Source organism: Helianthus annuus, chromosome 12 (assembly GCF_002127325.2).
Source record: "Helianthus annuus cultivar XRQ/B chromosome 12, HanXRQr2.0-SUNRISE, whole genome shotgun sequence".
Taxonomy (NCBI): Eukaryota; Viridiplantae; Streptophyta; class Magnoliopsida; order Asterales; family Asteraceae; genus Helianthus; species Helianthus annuus.
Genome location: NC_035444.2, coordinates 149805456 through 149823895, shown reverse-complemented (window position 1 = coordinate 149823895; position 18440 = coordinate 149805456). Strand labels below are relative to the sequence as shown.

General features: G+C 34.9%; 1 long non-coding RNA gene across 1 annotated transcript; it reads right to left on the bottom strand.

The window, feature by feature from the left end:
* Nucleotides 1–7949: 7949 nt before the first annotated feature.
* LOC110897046 lies at nucleotides 7950–8292 on the bottom strand. Its single transcript, XR_002568392.2, has 2 exons — nucleotides 8183–8292; nucleotides 7950–8110 (listed from the first exon to the last, which is right to left on the bottom strand). It is a non-coding gene; the product is annotated as an uncharacterized LOC110897046 (long non-coding RNA).
* Between the last annotated feature and the right edge of the window lie 10148 nt (nucleotides 8293–18440).

Here is an 18440-nt window from a genome sequence, read left to right as displayed (position 1 = left end):
AGGCGTCGGCCTCTGCGTCTAGGGGTGGTAATCGTGTCGGGTTAATGGGTTTGCGGGCTGACGGGTTACGGGTTGGCAGTTTGTGGGTTCAAATGTTCAATCCGAACCGAGCCATATTATTATTCGGGTCAAAGATTTCATCCCTAACCCGACCCATATTAATTCGGGTCAACCCGAACCCGACCCGTTTAACCCATATTTTTAAATGAGTGATGTAAGTTGATTATTTATAAACAAATTGTTCGGTTTTAAGCGGGTTATCGATAACATGTTTAATGATAAGTATGAGTGTGATAAATAAATAATATAATGTGTCAAATTAACATTATTGTAACTAACCATGTAACACATAAACCGAAAAAAAGAAAAAACAAAAATATAAAAGATTTTTTTTATCTAAATAGTTAAACGGGTTAATGGGTCAACCAGTTTTTATACGGGTCAACCCGAACCCGATACATTTTTTTAAACGGGTCGTGTTAGTCGACCCAAAACTGTTTTTTTCGTGTCGGGTTAACGGATTGTGTCAAGAATTGTCGCCCCTATCTGCGCCTTAGTGCGCCTAAGACGTGTTTTTTAAAACCAAGAATACAGATGCTCTTTCAACTATCTATAAATATATGTGTGCATATGTTTACACACATACATATAATATATGTGAGGTTTTGGTAAGAAATTATTTATTTATTAAACGTAAAAACCATTTAGGGTTTAAGGGTTCTATATATGAAATGAGTGATGAAGTTTTTATTTAGTGGCTTAACAAAAAAAAGTTTATTTTTTACGTGAAAGGGACTGAAATTAAAGATGTTTAACTTGTAGTACAAATATGGATTAGTTAGGTAATCACATTTGCGTATTTGAAACAGTAATCGTCATGCTGCTTGCATGTTCGCGAATCTTATCCGATATGCGCATAGGTGTTGCCTTTTCCTAAGTTGAACCAATTCATTAAAGAATTTGGTTTTGTCTTCGTTCTTTTTTTGGGTGCAACCATAGTTCCGTATGTAAATTGTTGATATCAATTTAGGAAATGCATGCATGAGTAGTTTAGATTGGTATGAATATTGTTACAAAGTGATGCATTTTTCCTTTTCAAGACTTACACAACATATGCATTCTCTTTTATCTCTGAACTTAAGTGATACTACAAAGGTTGGTCTATAATGGTGAAAATTGCTTGACATTGACTAAAGGGTTATGATAATATAGCTAGGTAACTAGCTTCGTGTGTGTGGAGTGGTGGTGGGGGTGGGGGTTTCACTTCTAATACATTCCACACCGATATTCAAGTCAAATATCTCATGCCCCATTTATAATACCCATAGCAAAACTATGCCATTTCAATTTGCTAAATCAATTATCAGGACATAAATTTGGCATCCTGTTTAATTTTATTCATATATTCAAGGCAACATGGGTTGGAAGATATCATCTCTAGTTCGAACACATTTTAGATCATATAATCTGAATATGACATGTATAGCCTATTCATCAAAATAGCCTATTCATCAAAATAAGTCACTCATGTTAAATTAAAAAAATATATATATGTTTTTTCTATTATTTAGTTTTGGGTGGGGTGATAGCTTTTTTCACTTAGTATAACCTTAACACTACCTACTTAATTAACATATTTGTTCATGACTCAAAATTTCATCATCTTTATGGTACCTAATCAGTCTGCCTGATTAGTACTTTTAAACTGTCTTCATTTTGACTTAACTGGTTATGGTGCCAACCAAGGGAAGTAATTGGTACTTGAGTTGAAATTTCATTTATTTTTTTAATTCTTTGTTACGATTTAAAATGTCATTCGTAAATTCATTTATTAATGTTGGTTTCACATTTTTATAATTCTAGTCATCATATTTGTTCGCGTTTCAAATTAATTTCAAATGAGTATTTCCATATTAAATACACTATGAAACTTCAAATTATTTGTTAGGCTATCTGTTATAGGGCTTGGTTGAGAGCTTTGATTGAGAAAATGTCTTGTCATGTGATGCCACGTAGGTGACACGTAGTCGCACTTTTTTTTTTTTAACCCTGAAATGCCAACAAAGGTGTATTGGAGGGGTTTGGTTGATGATTATATTGCTAGGTATGATTGAGTGATATATTGTTTAATACTAAAAGAAAATAAAAACATTATCCCTCTTCCCCAACGCCGTGGTTTGCCCCACAATCCTCGCCCCAACGTCATGATGACACATGGTCTTATATTATTCTTTTTTTTTGAACAACGGCTATTTCATTACGAAACATAAAATAGTACAAAGGGGCCAGCCGAAAACTGGAAGTCCCGAAACAAAAACAAAGACTTACAAAATACAATCTCATACATTAAAGTCTCTCGTCTCTCCCAAACTAAACCGCTGAAAGTCGCTCCATTTTTAACCCATAAAAACGGCTCCTCTTTAATCGCGTCGACCACTTGTAAAACCACAAAAGGCCTGCCATCAAACACGCATCCATTCCGTGCTTTCCAGATGTTCCACATGGCTGAATACAGGATCGTAACCATTGTCTTCTTCCATTTTGCCGAAGCCTTCGTCCCCTTTATTCGCTCTACCCTTTCTGTGAAAGAAGCCACGTCCATTACCGTGTTTTTGGTCCATACGCCAATACGCAACCAAACCGCACAAACCAATACGTACTCGGCTACTAGATAACTAACAGTTTCTTCACCATATCCACAAACTCTACATCTTGTATCCCCATAGAGACCCCACGGTTCAAGAGAGCCACCTTTGTTGGAATGCTTCCTAATGCAAGCTTCCAAATGAAATATAATACTTTCCTAGGCAACCACAAATTCCAAATAAAAGGGTATTATTAAGTGGTCCAGTTATGAAACGCTACTCCTCACTTTCATCTATTTACCAATGAAATGACCCAAACCAAACTTGTCAGAAATGGTTGTTGAGCGTTAATTGATTCTTTAACCATTTAAAGAGTTAAAAGTTGCTTCAACTTTCAACTCCACCACACACTAATCCTACCCATAGACCTATAGATTCATGCCACCACTATCTATAACTTTCTACACACCCAAGATATAGGAAGAACATTATAGAAAGGATTTAATTCTATTTTAAGCAACAAAGATAAGGGATAAGGCCAGGGGATTACTTAGTTTACTTAAGTAATTAATAATTTACAATATAACTAACGACAAAAGTAGCAATTAAGGATAAGGATGAGATTAGTCATTGGTGTATGTGATGTGTGTGTATATATATATAGAGAGAGAGAGAGATTCTTATAGTCTGGCTTGAGAATATTAATTGGTTACAAACTTTGGTTATGGGTTTAACAGGTGCTTAAGAAATAATATGTAAAAACAAGTTGCTTATGACGGTTGTACCGTAGTGATCCGCGCTAGGTATTTATGTGTTAAAAGGAATGAAATTATACAATATGTAAAAACAAGTTGCTTGGAGAGATTGGTGTAATTATCCCTTGTACATGTTGTAGTTTGGTTGTGGTGCAGTCCTGCGTTTTTTTTGCCAGGCTGGCCGGTTTTTTAATGAAGTTTACCTTTAAAAAAAAAGTTGCTTATGACGTTTGGACGGTAGTGATCCGCGCTAGCCATTTGAGTGTTGAAAAGAATGAAGAAAAGAAAAAAAAGTGTTTTGGAAAAGATGCGCATGGTGTGGAAAGGATTCCATACTAAAACTTTTGAGTTGTTTAAGAAAGTAATTAGGATTATTTTAATTAGCTAAGGTGATGTTTACCATGATTAAAGAATATAAAATTAGGTGTCATCTTTATACCGACAGACCTCACTCTTGTTTCCAATCTTCCAACTCAATGATTCTGTTCTTAAAAATATGTAACTTAATTAGTGATTGGATCTAAACACATGAGTTTCTAGCTAATCACAATTATTGTGTTTTAAGATTCATTTTATTTATATAATCACCAAATCTCTTACTTAAAATATTCTAATTATACCCTGATCTGTTCTTGAACTTCATAAGACGCATCGAAAGTCTTGATTAAATATGTTAGTAAAAGTTTTAATTTCTTTTTCTATTTTTATATATGTTATTTTCAAAAGATACATATATAAGTCATGTTTTAGTTTTAAATAAACTAGGTTTAAATAATTTCGCCGCGTTGCGGCGGATTTCTTTTGTTATTTAGTCTGTGTTTACATATGTTTTTAAATCACTACAGGCGTGTTCCGAACGAAACTGCTGACAAGAATAAAAAGAAAATGTAGAAGAAAACACTAAAAGATAACCGAAAGAAAATCAACCAAAAAAGTTGTACGGTAACGATGTTTTTCGTATGAAACCCGTGGTCAGAGATGAGCAAATTGTTCTGGGTACCGATACCAAATTTGCCGAACCAAAAGATCTTAAGTACCAATTCGGTACCAACTTTTGGCGTTCCTGGTACCGGTTCACTACAGTTTTTTACCTTCATATACCGGTACCGTAACCGGTATTTTCGGTATCAGTACCGATTCTGTATCGGTTAGCACCGAGCTCATCCCTACCCCTGAAACTAAAAAAAGAAAAAATTAAAAGTTGAAGAAAATCAACAAAAAAAACTTGTACGATACCGTTGTTCGTACGGTAACCGTGATCAGGGATGAGTAAATGGTACCGGGTAGCAGCACTGAATTTCCCGAACCAAAAGATTTCCAATATCAATTCGGCACCAACTTTTGGCGTTTTTTGTATTAGTGGCGGTTTTTATCTTCATGTACTGATACCGAACAGGACCGTACCGGTATTTTCGATACCAGTACTGGTTCGATACCGGTTGACACCAAGCTTATCCTAACCCCTGATATTAAAAAAAAAATAAAGTTAAAAAGTAAAGAAAATAAATATTATTATAATATTAAAATAATAAAAGTATTAAAAAAATATATATTATTATAGCATTAAAATCACTATTCATTTCAATTCATTTATTAATATATAGTAAATAAATAAATATATACTAATAATATATAGTAATAATCGTGTTGAGTTTTAAATCTTTTAACTAAGTCTCTTCAGCCAATGATGTGGAAGACTTGCATTTCTCTTAGGAGATGCAAGTTCAACTCGCACTTGGTGTAGAGTGAGGCACTGATGAGCAATGATAGGAGACTCACAGAAACTTGGGTTCGATTCTTGAGCCAAACGGGTTTTACTGGTAATTTCACCGTTGTACTTACGGATGGGTGGGTTACTGGGTTTTCCCCGGAATTGATGGTGGACTCGGGTTACTCTCGGAGTACTCCGTTTGGTCCAGTGGATGTCCCAAAAGTGTTCGAGATTAAGTCTGTTAGCCGTTGAAAAAAAAAAACTAAGTCTCTTCATCACTTTTTGAGTTCATAAATCGTGTGTTAACATTTCAATTCCGCCAGTTCATAAATGCCTACGAATACATGAAGGAAAATTATGAAGATGAATTCATATTAATATTTTGTTTTGAAGGGTAATTATAAACTAGTCAATAGACCCCCGTGTTGCGGGATGTGGTGTAAAATTATTTCAGAGAGGCGGCGTAAAACAACGATAAGTAGCAATCGAACGTCGATCAACATAATATAAAAATAAGAATTCTAACACTAAGTAACTCACGGAATGTGACACGTATAGACGAAGTAGAATTTATACGACACATATTAGAAAATCAAGGGGGTAAAAAAACCTGGCGGATCAAATGTGATCACTGAACACCGTACTAAGTAGCCACTGGACGACGATCATATCCGAGAAAAAGCCTAAAGAAAAACTAATAAAAAAACTTAACTCATTTTAACTTTTTTGGAAAAGTTATAAAAATTTAAAGTTTTATAATGAAAAACATTAAAGTTCAAAAAAAAAAAAAAAAACAAATCCATAAAAGACAAAATAAAAACTATTCCTTATACATGTTATGTTATGGATTAATACATATATATGAATATTAATTACTGAAAAAGATAAATAATCGTAAATAAAAAAAATATGCAAATTAATTCTAGAGTTGTTTTGTGTTGTAAGAAAAGTGTTGTGCTTGTTTTGTTTAATTGTCAAGTATAAAGATAAACGTGTTATAGTATACATAGGTTTCAACAACCCTTAAATTGCGCCTTAATTTTAGGCGTATTTTAGGTGGCTTAGGACTTTGAAAGTCGTCACAAGCTACATGACCCAATTAAAAATGCCAAATCTCGTGGCAAACTCTTATTAGCATTTTATTTTTTTTTTGGAACAGCAAGAAATGATGTGTCACTCATCATGACATCGGGTACTGTGGCCAACGTCAACTACTCAATCGCCGTCAACCCTTTGGCTCTCCTAGATGTGTGGAAACCCGACCTCTACCCGCCCGAAGACATGTCAGTGGAATAATCTTCGCCTCTCATCTAAGACGAACCGGCGCCACCTATATTCGTCCTTCACCTGGATACCCGAGAGAATAGTGGGAAGAGTAGGAGTCAAACCTGGGTCAGAAGGAACACTAAGTTTTTCTCCAAGTACTCCACCACTACCTCATTAGCATTAGCATTTTATTGTTAGTAAGGAATAAGAGGGTTAACTTTTCTTGGTCTAATAATTTTTTTTATTGATTATAACTAGGTTATTTACCCGTGTGATACACGGGTTAGAACAATTTAATTTTGATAAAGAATCAAAACAAATTTTTTTTTTTTCCAAATAATTAGTCTAAAAACACTTCCCTACATTTGTCATTTACACAACTCAGTAGATAAAAGTACATAAAAATGATAATCAACATTGACTATCTATAGATGTTTAATACAAAAGCCATCAGTGTTCTATTGTCTTTTTCAACTTCCAGATGTAATAAGAAGCTTCATGAATACTACTAATGATAATTCAAAAGATAAAATAAAGTTTTATTAAGTATCATAATTACAATGAATATAAAAGAAATACTATTTCAAGAACCCCATGAATTATTCATTGTGATAAAAGCATGCTACAGAGCCTACTCTTTGTAAGATTTTAATTATCTGCTTCATTTCCTTTTGAAAGTTAGCTTTCAAAATTCTATCAGCTTCACTAACCACAAAGCACTGCAAAATCCAAATTAAAATTTTGAAAAAAAATAAAATAAAGACCATAGCTGATATTTATAAGAGATAGGTTTAAATATCTAGAAAAGTAAAAAATGGATTTTAACTCCAACTGTATATTAATCAAATAACATGGTTTGTGATGTAAAAAAAAGTGTACCTTGAGGTTCTTGTGGATAAACCTTTGGTGTTTTGCAGATGATCAAAAAGTCGACCGAGAGTAGCTACAACTTTACTACCCTCGCAATCCACTCCGCTTCTCCACTTCGGGTTGCCCCACGAATTTACCTGCCCAAGAGTTTGCGAGTGATACTTGAGAAGGTCCATGGCCACTGAATGAATTTGTACCAGAAACTAATGTTCCTTTGAATTAATTAACTCTTACAGTCTTACTATATGAAACATTTTTCTATTTGTCTTTGTGAAACTATGATTGTAAACAACTTTAATAGAGATTTGACATTGTTACTCTAAAGGCTAATTCTATACAACATGAGACACGGCCCTATTGCCCACTAACAGAATACAAACGATTGCGTATGTAAGAACATGGTTTACATGTATTGCGAACTCCCTTGTTTGGCAAATGACAACACCACCAGTCTCATTTTAAAGAAGAAAATCAAGCATATGATATAAGAGCTTAGCAGTTGGCACAAGAAAAGCTAGAGTTTTACAGAAACTTGTTTTTGCAGCTCTAAGAACACCTCTTCCTTCCAATAGAGAAGGAATTAATATACAATCGTTACAAGTTGTTGCAAACAAAAAGAACAAACATTAACCACAAAAGTTTAAAAATTTTAACCATTTATCAAAGACATAACATATAACAGTTCCAATCCTAACCGAAGTTTCAATGACAATACACATAGTTAAGACACTCAAATGCGTGATATGCACACATCTGAACATATAAATTCTAAACACGCCTATTTAATACACACAAGGTAAATAACATCGCTAAAGTTGTACCTTATAAACGACATCACCTGATAATAGAATGTTTTCATTGTTTCTATATTGTTCATCTGTTCCAATATTGTTCATCCGTAATTTTACCTCTTCATCTAACACCTGCATAAAATATTGGAAATATTAAATTCCAAAAATACACCAGTGACGGTTGATTCTGAATTCAATGTCAACCATTGTATTCCATAACACTTTTTCTCTATTTTGTTTATCAATAATTAGCGAAATCGAATCCCTAGCTAGCCTACAGAAACCACCACCAAACGTAAAGAACTAAAATTTCAAAAAATGAAAGTAACTAAAAATTTCAAAATGCTAGTAGCAATCTTTACATACCGAATGAATAATTATAGGTAACTAAACGTACCAAATGGCGTAGATCAACCTCGCATAAGATTTAAATCACTATACGTTTCAATGTAAGAAAGTTGTGCTTCAAAAAATTAAACAATCATTAGGGTTTTGCATATTTAGAACTGAAACGAAGTGCAAGTCTAAAAATTATTAAATTGTAGAGAAGCTAAAATCCTAATTTTGTGACAGAATTAAAAGAAATCAAAGAAAAAATAATCTAAACAACAAAACCTTACCAAGAACATGTGGTTTAAAGACGAAGGCAAATGGTAGAAATCAAACACCTATCTGATTGGAGCGCTTCAAGAAATTAAAATCGCCATTAGTATCATGCATATTTAATTATTTAGAAAAATCGCCATTACTATCATGCATATTTGTTAGGATTGAACCCTGCCAAAGGAACAGATAATAAAAGCCAAAACTGGATCAGAGCAGAGGATCCAGAATAAGCACATGTTATGCATGCAAATCTCTCCCCTTGAAAGTGGTTTCAACATCTGCTGACCTCCTATCCGCTGATCATGCAAACTGCTGACCTACAACTGCTGATCAAGTCAAAGACTGTTGAAGAACTAAAGCCCTGCTGCTCAATCTACTACCTTGCTTCAAGCACTGCTGGTCATGACAAGTACTGCTGGGTTCACAGCAATGGAAGGATGCAACAACAGTTTTACTTATCTTGTGTATTGTAATGTAACATCAGTAGTTAGCAAAGCAGTAGTTGTTTAGATCAGTAGATAAAGTTTGTTAGTTTGTTAGATGTCACTTTCATGGTGACGTCAGCCTTGATGCCTCAATGGTTTGGTTTGCCTATAAATGGAGCAATACTGTGTACTGTTACATTTGATCGTTTTGAGTGAGTTCTCCTCAATTCAATCCTTTCATCTTGTGCAACCAACCTTGGGGTATCAGGCTGAGGGGGAGTTTAGTATTGTAAGCATGCTTGTAATCCTTTGATTTGTATTATAATCATTCGACTCAAATTGAAGCATGTGTTAATCAACTATATTTCTCCTCTTTGATTGTGTTTATAAAGTTTGTTTTCATTTCCGCTGCACTTTAACTTTGTTCATAACTATTTATTTGTTCAAATTATACAAACAAACACAATCCTGACAGCCTCCAATCCTAACAATTGGTATCAGAGCTTGGACAGTCAAATTCGATCTAACAATCAATTTGACATAACAGTTCAGCTCACAATGCATTGATACTAAGGTTGGTCGTATTTAGTTGAAAAACAGAGCAATGAGAAATCATGTTCAAAGTGACTATTCTAAAGCTCTGTAAAACAACCAAGATGTCATAAGATTCACAAATTTCAAGCAATAAGTGATGTCATGAACAAATCACCCATAGTTTTCAGATCTGAAAACATGTCTGGTAACTATGGTATGACTATCTTCATTCGAAATTGATCTCAACTGTTGATATGAAATTTGTGATGATTTCATCATATTTTATACTAAAGTATAAACCTCAGATTAATAAAACATATGTTCATATAAACATTAGTGTTTTGCTAACATAGAAAGAGGGAAATAAAACTTTAGTCATGAAATCTTATGTGTTAAAAAGCAGGTTGAGAATCCTCAAAAGGACCAAATCAACCCTGTCAAAACACATTAAGAAAACCAGGGGTCAAATCAGTCCAAATCATACGTAATGTGAGATTCGGTAATAAAGCATGTACAAATGTGGCCAGATCTCTCAAAACATTACTGCAAAATGATTCAGGATTAAGTATTTCCCTAATAAAATCTCCCAATGAGTACTTTTGTACTTATGGATGGGAAGGGTAAAAAGGGAAAGAAGAAAATGAACCAAACTCAAAACTGTGTTTATCTTAAAACTTTTGAAGTCAAAAGAAAAGAGTATAAACATAAAACACTTATTAGTCCAAAGTTGGGTAAACAATGGTCATCATGCAACTGTGTGCGTTCATTAATTCAGGAAAAGTTCAGGTAACAATGGTATCTCCAGTGATTGACCTTAAAAGAAGAATTTACAATCAATTGACAAGAAAATGATCCTAAACAGTGGTCATAATAACTTGAGAATGATGTGATTATGAGCTTATTTGTAAAGTCACCAGATCCTTTTGATGTTATTTTCAAAATAACCTTTACTTCTTTTAAGGGTGTTTTTCTCAGATAAAACCAGATATATTATTTTTTTTCTATATAATATATTTTGTACTTTTACTCATTTTTGATAGTAAAAAGTTCATCTCTGGTCAGGATGTAATTTCCTTATTTTTGTGTGAAATTACTATTCCTAAAACTGATCAAAAGGAAATGGTGCTCATGTCAAGGTCATATTAAACTCAAGTTTGTTTATCACAGAAAAAATTGATTGCAAATTGATTTTAAAACTACTGAGACACTCATGTTCTAGTTCAAATAATTAGACACAAAATGAATTGCCTTAGTAAAGAAGTTTTCATCATCTGGGATGCTAAACCACTGTCAGGAAATAGTGAACATGTGGTAAACCTAGAACATAATCTCCTAGAAAAACTGCTGACAAATTAGTCTTGACAATTTGCATCTAAAATGTAAATTGTTGAGTATAGCATTTCTGCAGAATAACAGATGTTGGACATGATATTGTGTTTACACAAGACAAAATCAATTCCTTTATCTGAACAAGCAGATGCTAAAATTTTTTGTCAAAAGTTCAACCACTGCTGCACTAACTGTTGCTGATATAAAAACTTTTCAAAAACTCACCATTGTTTCAACCACTGTTATAATCAAACATCTGGTTCCTAAACACTGTCCACTGCTGAAAATCAACCTCTGCCCTCTCATTTTCTTGATATACACTGCTGTACAAAATCAGTGTTATATCCACTGATATGCCATCCACTGATGGTAAAAATCATCCACTGTTTCATTTATTACCATTGAAACCACTGATGGATGTTTCATCAGTGGCTCTCAAAACAACTGTCTTCCATTTTCCGTCTTTTCATCAGAGGTTGACACGTGCTCAGTTTTTAGCCATCAGATCTTTGTAACCGCTGCCACATCAGCACTCACTTTTTCCCTAAAATAAAAACCCTGATTAAACCCAATCAGGGGCTCACACTGTCGAATTGAATTCCAAAATTCTCTTCTCAAAGCAGTTTCCCACTCTTCACTCCAAAATCTTCCTTCGATCTTCTTCATCAAAAATGACGAAATCAAAATCGAAATCAAAATCAAAATCACAATCATCTTCTTCATCCGCTCCTAAAGACGCCACTTAAATGGCCGCTGAACCTAACGAAATACCATACAAATCACCTCACAACTACTTGGGTATTCTCACAAAACCCACTTCCAACAACACCTTCGATTCCATTATCAACACCTTAACTGCGTCAAAGTACAAAACTTTGCTTACAGCAGATGCTCTCATCTACGTACAAACCCAGAGAGAGTTCTGGAAAAAGGCCACCCTTGTGAAACAAGGAGACACTGTCACAGCCATAAACTCCTCGATACAGGGTAAAGAAATTCAAATATCTCCTAAATCAATTTCAGAAGTTTTCAAACTCGATGATCTGAACGGTAAAACTTCTTTTTCTAAAACCGAGTTGAAAAAGGATTTCATGAATAGGGGATATGCAGAGCAACCAAAGGGATACCTTACAAAAAGGTTTCTTCCCTTCTGCACCAAGGTTTTTATTTCACACTCTGTTGATGTGTGTTTCTAATAAAACAACTGCTTTTAATGAAATACCATCAAAAATCCAATGCCTGGGATATGCTATTTTAAATAATGAAAATTTTAATTATTCCCAGGAGATTTTTGATGATTTGGTGAAAAATGTTGATAATAAAGCATTTCTGCTCTTTCCAAGGTTTCTGAGCTATTATTTTGAACAAAAATTTGAAAAGGAAGATGTAGAATTGCCCAAACAAGGTGCTCACTTTAAAATAAATGGTTTAACGCCTGAAACATTCTCTAGAATGTTGGCACCTATAAAAACAAAAGCAGAGGTGCCTGAGCAGAATTTAGCAGAGGAAACTGCTCCTCAGGTATCGGCTGCTGAGCCCACTGCTCCAGGTGATCAAAGCAGCACACCCACTGTTTTGAAACCCACACCTGCCACCACCAAAAAGACCAAAAAGAAAACATCCAGAAAGCCCCCCAAACCCAAAACAAAGGCACCTCTGGAAGATGAGATCCCAGAGCCACTGCCAGTGACAACACAAGTGTCACCAATAACCACTGCTGCTACTTCCTCACAGCAGTTGGAAGAGAGATCTCCACCCTTGCCTCAAACTCCTCCTGCATCCTCACAAAAGGATCAGGTTGTAAACACAGGGACCCCACAATATGAAGCTCTGGACCCACTTGGATCCATCTTCCACAGTCCTGATCCCAAGGACATGTCTCTTTCAACTCCTTTACCCTCACCCCCTACATTATCACCATCCATGATACCCTTGTTGCATACAGTTGGTATTACTCAGACACAAACCAGTTCCTCTCAAACACCTATCACTGAGAGTATACTCCCACAAGTGACTGGGTCTGATGTTGATATCTCTGTTATCCCAGCAACAACTGAGGAGGTTACACTGCAGGAGTTACAAGTAACTCCTGTCAGTAGTTCTAGTGGAGCAGCCACTACAAATGTTGAACCTACTGGTTTACATTTGGATAGTGGTTTCATTCATAAGACTCCCTTGAAGGCAATTTCTTCAACCTCTGAGAACCACCAGTGAGGTTGTTTTGCCCACCGGTACTCTTAAAGGGCTATCAAGTGCTGAAGAAAGAAGTTCCTAGTACCAAGAACAAGGGGCATCAATGAATGACTTTTGGGATTCAGTTCCTAAGTCACACATTGGTACAACCACTGCTGGTGCGGATTCAGATGATCCCATTAATTTGGGTGATGATTCAAAATATCAGGAATTAATGGGCAGAGTTGAAAATCTAGAGTCCTCAGTTGCTGAAATAAAGGATATGGTGCAGCAGCTGTTAAAAGCTTAAAAAGCACAATCCACTGCTGCTCCAGCTCAAGCACCTGCACAACCAGCACCTGCTGCAAATGAGTTATGGAACATGTTCCAACCACTGCTGGAAAGACAAAAACAGATGGCTGATCAGCAGCATGCTATCCATGTACAAAAGCTGACAAATATGGTGGAATCAAGATTCAAAGATACTCAGGCAGACATCAAAGCTATCAAAGCTCATATTCAAAGTGCCTCTGGAAAAGTTCCTTCCACTGTTCTTTTCATGAATGAACCCTTCCCAGATAATGCCAAAAAGGGGGAGAAGATCAAGTGGAAAAAGAAAGGAATTGATGATGGCCTTTACATTGAGCCAGAAAAGACTAGCCAAACCAAAGCTGCAGTATCAACACACACCACATCAACACACACCACCACAACCACTGCCACACCATCATCATCTGTGATTTCAGCACCAAAACCAAAATCCCCATCAAAAACAGCCACTCCATCATCACCTCCTGCCAAAAAGCAGAAGACAGCAGATGTTACAACATCTGCTGTAATGACAACAGTGGTTGAAACACCAGTTGTTCCAACTACTGTTAGTCAGTCACTCATCACCACTCAAACCCCTGCCATCACAACCCCTGCTCAAAAGCAGAAGACATCTGCTGACATATCAGTAGTTGTAATGACAACAACGGTTGGAACACCAGTTGTTCCAACTACTGTTAGTCAGTCACTCATCACCACTCAAACCCCTTCCATCACAACCCCTGCTCAAAAGCAGAAGACATATGCTGACATATCAGTAGTTGTAATGACAACAGGGGTTGGAACACCAGTTGTTTCAACCACTGTTAGTCAACCATCCACCACTGCTCTCACCATTCCTACATCACAACCAAAATCCATTTCATCCACAAAGCTTTACACCAGAAAAAGAAAAATTACTCAGGCAAATGAGGACAAATATGATCCAAATGCTGCAAAATATCCTATGGAACTGGAAGCTGTAAAAAATGAGATGAGACAATTTTTCACTGAAGATGATCCTTCAAACAGAAGATTCCCTTCACTCATAGGCTTTATAGTCCCAGAAGATATAGATGAATATCTTGAGCTCAAAGCAAGGCAGGCTAAGATAAGAGCCAAGATTGAATGTGAAGGTCAGAGTGATGAAGCCATCTCTGAAAAACTGGAATTCTTGCTCACAAAAGTTAAGCAGATGGAAGATTTTGCACAAGAATTAAGCAAAAAGAAAGCTGATCAACAAAATAAATTAAGAAAAGAATATCTTGCTTATATTATGAAAGAAAGATTCTATCCCGCTGAAGAAAAACAGTTTGAAGAATGGCCAATAGTTGCTCTAAAGCATGAGGCAGATAGGATTGATAGAATTAAAAACGATCCTAGAAAGAAGAAGACTGCTCCAAATTGGAGCAAATACAAAAAGCTCATAGCTGACCTAACATCTGAATACAAGAGAAAGAAACAGGAGCTAGTGGATGCAAAAATGGATACCGCCACTGCCATATCAAAATGGTCAAAGCAGCAGACTGATGAAGCCTATGAAAGGCTGAAGAAAAGGAAGATAACTGTTTCAGGCACTTCAAAGAAACATGAACAAATGATGAAGCTTGAACAACAAATTGAAAACCTCAAAACACTATTCAAGTCAGTAGATAATCCTATTCTTCTGTCAAACCAAGAAGAAGGAAAACAGCTGTCTAGTGAAGAGGTAAAAGAAAAAGAAGCTGAGTACTTCACAGAAACCATCATGAAAATGGGTCTAAAAGAAGAGAGCTCAGCAAAACTTCAAAACCTTTTTAAAAAGGTGTTAACTAAGCCTGCATTACCAAATACTTCAGAATTTTTAGACATTGAGCCAGATCAACAAAAGAGACAGGAGCAGATAGAAAAGGAGACTGCAGAAGACATAACTGCAGCAAACAATGTCATTGAAATGGCTTTCAAACGAATGTCTGAAAGTCTGCAAGTTTTCACAAGGCCAACATCTCCAAACTCATCAAATAAAAATCTCCCAAGAAACCCACCAGGCTCAAAAGTACTAAAGTGGAAAACTGATAATCAGACCCATGTACTGACAGTGTTCAAGTCTAGTGGAGAAGTGAAGAAATTAACAAGGGAACAAGCTCTTGGCCAGAGTATTGAAGATTTGCAGGATCTCATTGATCTTCCACTTAGCAGGGATGAAGATGATACAGATGCCTTAACCTTTGAATTACAACTCAAAGGGCAAATAAGGGAACTGCTGATGAGGCAATAAAGATCTTTTAATAATGGAGAGTTTTGGCATTATCTGTTCCAGGGGGAGATTGTTGGGATTAAACCCTGCCAAAGGAACAGATAATAAAAGCCAAAACTGGATCAGAGCAGAGGATCCAGAATAAGTAGATGTTATGCATGCAAATCTCTCCCCTTGAAAGTGGTTTCAACATCTGCTGACCTCCTATCCGCTGATCATTCAAACTGCTGACCTAAAACTGCTGATCAAGTCAAAGACTGTTGAAGAACTAAAGCCCTGCTGCTCAATCTACTGCCTTGCTTTAAGCACTGCTGGTCATGACAAGTACTGCTGGGTTCACAGCAGCGGAAGGATGCAACAGCTGTTTTACTTATCTTGTGTATTGTAATGTAACATCAGTAGTTAGCAAAGCAGTAGTTGTTTAGATCAGTAGATAAAGTTTGTTAGTTTGTTAGATGTCACTTTCATGGTGACGTCAGCCTTGATGCCTCAGTGGTTTGGTTTGCCTATAAATGGAGCAATACTGTGGTACTGTTACATTTGATCGTTTTGAGTGAGTTCTTCTCCTCAATTCAATCCTTTCATCTTGTGCAACCAACCTTGGGTTATCAGGCTGAGGGGGAGTTTAGTATTGTAAGCATGCTTGTAATCCTTTGATTTGTATTATAATCATTCGACTCAAATTGAAGCATGTGTTTATCAACTATATTTCTCCTCTTTGATTGTGTTTATAAAGTTTGTTTTCATTTCCGCTGCATTTTAACTTTGTTCATTACTATTGATTTATTCAAATTATACAAACAAACACAATCCTGACAGCCTCCGATCCTAACAATATTTAGTTATTTAGAACAGAAACGAAGTGAAAACTTAAAAGATATCAATTTCGAATGAACTTGAAACCCTAATTTTGTGTCAGGTTTTACAAAAATCAAAGAGAAAATACCTAAGAAACAAAACCATACTAAGAACCTCTAGTAGAAAGTCAATTCCTCATGTACAAAACAAAACAATATGTGGTTGATTGGAGATTAGAGGTGATAAATATCCTTTGATCGCCTTTAGGGTTTGGAAAAGAGAAGGGGTAAGAAAATAGGGGCTTTCGTTTGTATTGTTGGTTTAATCTATTTTGGATCAAAACGGGTCAAAAAAACCTGATTCTGAAGAAAAAAATAGATCCGGAAATTGAGCGGGAAACCCACACCATAGATTGCTTGAGAATGAGCCACGTGTCTCCCAAAAGGTTTTGTTTATTATATTAGTAAGATATTAACCCTTGGATATCACATGCTTCTTATTTATATTATAAAACTATATTGGTTTAATATATATATATATATATATATATATATATATATATATATATATATATAGATAGATATATAGGGGAGGGTTTAAATGAGAACGCTAAATATTGTGAGAACCGTGAGAACAAATGAAAAAACCATGAGAACTTGGTCAAAAACAATTCAAATTCAAAATTTTTTTCTACACTTATCATTATTATTCGAATACAATGTTAGAAATTCAATTTACACTTTTAAATTTACGTGAATTCATAAATAAAGAAAATTTACACATGTGTAAGTTTGCCATTTACACATGTGTAAATCTGCTATATTTACACATGTGTAAAAAATCTAAAAAGAATGATTTTGAAATGAGAAATGAATTATTTGATGTTATAAATTCTTGTTTTGATGTTGTATCTTAATTACAATGAGGTTTGTATAAAAAAATTGGTTTTGATTGGTTTTTTCATTCGTTCTCACGGTTCTCGCAATATTTAGCGTTCTCAAGATAACCCTCCCCTATATATATATATATATATATATATATAGGGTAAGGTTCATTTGAGAACTATCCTTATTGCGAGAACCGCGAGAACCAATGTGAACACAAAATAAAATCTAAAAAAAAAATCAAAAAAACATTTGTTATGAATGCATCATTATTAGTGACTATCCACATTTCTAACTCCATGTCACATTTATGTTTGTATTAATGTTATAGTCTAAATATAGTGGCTCATGTATTTTGTATGAGATATATCAATAAGAATAAGTTTCTTACATTCTCCATTTTCTCTTTATCTCCATAATCTCTATATACTTTATATACTGTTGCTATTAGGTCGTTGTTTCACAACATGTTATCAGCACGAAAGTGCTTTATGCGTTTTGCCACCCTTGGTCCCTTTTCCTCGCCTTTGATGTGCATTATTTTCTAGCCTAAATCAATCTCGCACGTTGAGAAAGTAGCCAAATAATTATCCGAAAAGAAGAAAGATAGGTTTCCTATGCGATGGAAAGTTGGAAACGATAGATGCGTAGCCACTACTAACAAAGTCAGATCTGCAATCTCTACTAATAAAGGTATGATGCTTCATAAGATTATTTTATACTATATTTGATGATGATGATACATCAATCTTACTGGTGGCACTTATTAATATTAATATAAATATAAATATATAAAGTTAAAACTGATCATTACTATAAATTCTAGGATGTAGTCTTATAATTGAACTCTATCTATATTTTTTAATTGATTTTAGAAGTTATTATATAAATTAGCATGATGGTATTCATCGGGTTTTATATGTTACGTCATAATTATAATGTTACAATTGGCTAATTCATCTTTTTCTAATACTTATTATTAATTAAATAACTTTAGTTTTTGTTGCGACGATATTACGTACATTTATTTTATTTTTATCTTTTACAAATGAACCCTTCTATTATTCTAAATTGGTTGGCTTATCATATAATTATTTAATTTAATTATATTATATCTTGTTTAGGACTCGTACAATCTAGTGATGCTCATCTGCATATTTCTTGCGCCA